Source organism: Fukomys damarensis, unplaced genomic scaffold (genome assembly GCF_012274545.1).
Source record: "Fukomys damarensis isolate Sample0158 unplaced genomic scaffold, DMR_v1.0_HiC HiC_scaffold_14, whole genome shotgun sequence".
Classification (NCBI taxonomy): domain Eukaryota; kingdom Metazoa; phylum Chordata; class Mammalia; order Rodentia; family Bathyergidae; genus Fukomys; species Fukomys damarensis.
Window position 1 is genome coordinate 70,287,729 of NW_022900926.1, and position 4,276 is coordinate 70,292,004.

A 4,276-nucleotide genomic window follows, 5' to 3' on the forward strand; every position below is an offset into this window, starting at 1 on the left:
AGCTCCAGCTCGGCGACGACGGGGAGGTGGGCTTGCAGCCGCCCGGCTTTTCTTCGTCGGGCCGTGCGGAGCGCTGAGCCCCGGTCCTTCCCGGCCCGCGGGTCCCTCCCAGTGCTGCCTCCCCCGGGGACCGTTCAGCACCCGGCCTCGAGAAGGCGGACTTTGGACAGCACGGGGACCGACGGGAGAGCTCTGTCCCAGAAAAGGTCTGTGTAAGTCAAGTGATAGTTTCAGAGCTTCTCCTTCTCAAGGACCAACCTTTAACCTGAAAGCTAACGTCGTTGCCTAGGATACCAGAAAGGTCTCGGCACTGCCTCGCTAAAGGTCCCTGGGGCCGCCTTCAGTGGCTGAACTACCTGGAGCTGCAACCTCGGAGCAAATGAACTGAGGGATAAGAGGTTTCCAGACTGTTAGGAGGAAATCCGGGCCAAGACTGTAGGGTGAAACCTCGCACCCTGGGGAGTCGAGGGAGCCGGAAGGTGCTGCCTTTAGAAACTTCTCCAACTCACTCTTCAACGTCTGAGGTTTCTTGGTCTGTCGTGAAGTCTTTCACTTCACAAATATTTTTGAACCTCATAGGTAAGCTTTCATGTTTAACATTTCAATCCTCACAACTATGGTCAGAAGTCCATTTTAACCTCATTTCCAAATAGGAAGATTAAGATGCAGAAAATAAGAAACATCTGACCCAAGAGCAGTCCAGGAATCAGTAGCTACACGTAGAGGATATGGACTAGTAGAGGAGACTGATGTTAAACATAGGATCACAGGAAAAGGTACAGAGTTTAATAAATGTGCTAAGTACAATGAAAGAGAACAGTCTGCCATTTATAAGAACCTGTCTCAATTTTGGGTGTTTGGGAAGGTATTCTGGGTGTGATTGAAATAAAAGGTACAAGAAGAGAATAGAAAGTGGTGTGTGAAAGGTAGGTTAGGTCAACACTATAAAGAGCTTTGAATGAGTTTGGGCTTAACTCACTTCTATTACATACTGAGATTTAACACAAACACAAATAAATGGTCTTGGGGGAGCGGATTTAGCTCAATGGTGCCGCTGCCTGCCTTGCAAGTGCAAGGACCAGAGTTCAATCCCCAGTACCAAAAAAAAAAAAAAAAAAAAAAAAAAAAAGGCTTTTAGCAATATTAAGATTTATTATAGCTCATCTTTATCTAAAACTGAACTCATTATATCTTCAATAAAACAGTTCCCACTTCTGTGGTATTTCGTGTTTCTACCTGTGAGGTAACTGAGATCCAGCCTCTCTGCTCCTCCACTTATCACCAAGCCTTGTCAGCATTGCTTCTATATATATATTCTAAAATCTGGCCTGTTCATTGTCAAAAGACAAAATTAACACAAATTTAAAATCTAATTGGCTTTTTTATGCATAATCAATCCTTTAATGAACACAAAGTTTAACTCTCACATTCTAAATGAGTGATAGCAAACAAATGGCTAATCCCAGACATTAGCTAAAAACATCTCCAGTTCTGGGGTGTTGAAGGAAAGAGAATGGATTGGGGTTCCTGGAGAGAATTTTTTTAAATTTAGGAAGTATAGAGAGGTGAGTAGGCAGATTAATATCGACATTATCCTAAAATGCACAATTTTATCCCTAATTGAAAACACAGCCTGTACACTGGTGCCTTAAATGTCTGAGTAAATCATCCCAGCAAAGGGAAAGCCGAGAACACTCAGAGGTTCAGACACAGCTGTGGTGAAGATGGTCTTTCATTATTTTAGTTTTTTCTCTTGTCTTGAGAAGGGCCTGGCAGTAGCCTAGGCTGACCTTGAACTCACAGGACAGGTGTGTGCCACCATGCCCAGCTCACCCCAGACTTCTGATTCCATTGGAGGCACAAAGCAATTATGCTAATGCTTTCAACCTGCAATTATAATTTTTAATATATTACTATTTTAAAATTCTGAGATACCTAAAATTTAAATAAATACCTGTTGCTTGGAAATGATGTTTAGTTAACTAATGCTGTCAACATTTTTGTTAACTTATATTAAGATTCTCCTGTTTGACACAGGGTCTTACTATGTAGTTCTGGCTGTCCCTGAACTCACCATGTACCCCAGGGTGGCCTCAAACTCACAGTCATCCTCCTGCTTCAGCCTCCTGAGTGCTGGGATTATAGGTGTGCACCACCACCATGTCCAGCGCCATGGTAAGATTCTGAAAGAGAAAGTTAATATATTTTATTATTTTTTTCTGAGTAGTCTTTTGGAAAAAAGTGTGACAAATACAGCTTCCAGTCATACGTTACTTTCCTAATTTGTAATTATTAGCAATCCCCTTGTCCACCCGGGATGTAGCTCAGCATCGCCACGCCTGCCTTTGCAAGCTCGACGTCCTCAGTTCGATCCCTGGTACCTAGAGAAAAAAAAATGCCCTCACCAGGCGAGAATTAAGTAGCATTAGATCAGGCGGGAATTTAGCTCAGGGGCACCGCAGCACCTACTAGATCGGAAATCTAGCAAGCCCGAGTTCTCATTCTACCACTTTTGCGCTTCCGCTTGCAAATCTACAGTCTCTGAAACCAACGCTAGGGAAGCTAACAGGCTGGGCGGTGCTTCTGAATGATCCGCTTCTTCCAGAGTGAGCCTCTCCTCCAGCAACCTGAGGAGAGAAAGCGCGTGGCCAGGGAGAAGGGCGGGCTGCCGGGAGAGCAGTGGTGTTTCTCAGTGAAGTCTCTGATGTGGCTAACCCTAGGAGAAATGTTAAATTTCTGGACGATCCTTTTCCCATTGGCCAGCCATATCTGTGTATTACTCATGGGCTCCAAGCTATTCAATGAAACAACAGACAACTTCAACAGTCTTTGCTTTAGAAACAATTTTCGGTGTGGCACTTTCCGGTCTGGGCCCCTGCCCAAGAAGGGTCGGAACGCAGGTTTCGTGAACATACATATTTCCTTTTTCTTATCTTCAACTTTAACCACCACCTCCTCTTTATCAAAAATTCCCTGTAATTCTGAAGGCAATTCCCTGTTTCTTCTGTTCAGTGAAGGATAAGCATTTGGCTCCAATCTTCTGAGCTTCCTCGAAAAGGCTGGCCACAAAATATTCACAATTCCTTTGTTGATTTTCACTAAGCAGGTGATTGTCAGGTCCTGTTTCACAAACCCATTCTTCTTTTACACTTTTATTATCTAATTCTCTCATTCTCTCTGTGTTACCCAGGGCTGGGCCTAGGGGTCTGACCCTCCTGCGCTCAGCGCCCCTGGGGCACCATCACCACCGCTCTGAGAGTTGCTCAGGATGGAGCACTGCCACCCTCATTGGCTTTTATTAGCATTGGTAGAGTTGGACCACGTCTAATTCTATAAAATACAACATGTGTTCACATGAGCTGAGCAGAGGATTGGATAAAAGAGATAAGTCATGTAGAAAGGAGACAAGGAAAATCACAATTTAAAAAATGTACCCCATTCTCCCCTTTTTTGTGGTACTGGGGATTAAACCCAGAGGTGCTAGGCCTCTGAACTATATCCCCAAGCCTTTTTATTTTTTATTTTAAGACAAGGTCTTGTTTGGTTGTTAAATTGCCCAGGTGGGACTTCAATTTGTGATCCTCCTGACTTAGGCTCCCTCAGTACTGGTAATATTGAACTGTTAAGAAAAAACTGCAGCTTCAAAATTTCCTGGGGTTGAATTTCGCCAACATCTCAGTTTCGTCTCTTTTCTCCTGCGTGTGCTGCCACCTCTGACATTTGATGATGCAGCTCTTCATGAAAACCCTCACTGGCAAGACCATCACCCTCGAGGTGGAATCTAGTGACACCATTGAAAATGTCAAGGCCAAGATCCAAGACAAACACATCCAGAAGGAGTCCACCTTGCACCTGAGGCTCCGTCTGAGGGGAGGTATCTATGCTTTCCCTATCTTTTAAGCTTACAACAAGTTCCACTGCACTTTCAGTAAAGTTCTTGCATTCCAAAATAATTTTTAAAAATTACCTGGGGTTGCAATGCCTTTTTTCTCCTTCCAAGTACTGCAAAAATTCTTAAGAGCCTTAAAAATATAATAAATGTATAAATCCTCACCCTCCTTTATTACCCTGTACACTAGGAAGGCCCATGTTTTCCACCTGTAAATTGATCCTGCACTTCTCCTCTGATACTGTTTATAGATTCATAAAGCCCACAGACTTTTACCTTCAAGAAAGTAGTACTATTAAGTGGGTACTGTATCTATAAACTTCAACATGCAAATAATTTGCATTCTAACCTAGCTCATTAAAGGTAACCTGAAAGACACTAGGAATA

At 43.4% G+C, this 4,276-nt stretch overlaps 1 pseudogene; it reads right to left on the minus strand.

Annotated features, from left to right (window-relative positions):
- Positions 1 to 2,503: 2,503 nt before the first annotated feature.
- Positions 2,504 to 3,172, minus strand: LOC117285979 (annotated as a pseudogene).
- Between the last annotated feature and the right edge of the window lie 1,104 nt (positions 3,173 to 4,276).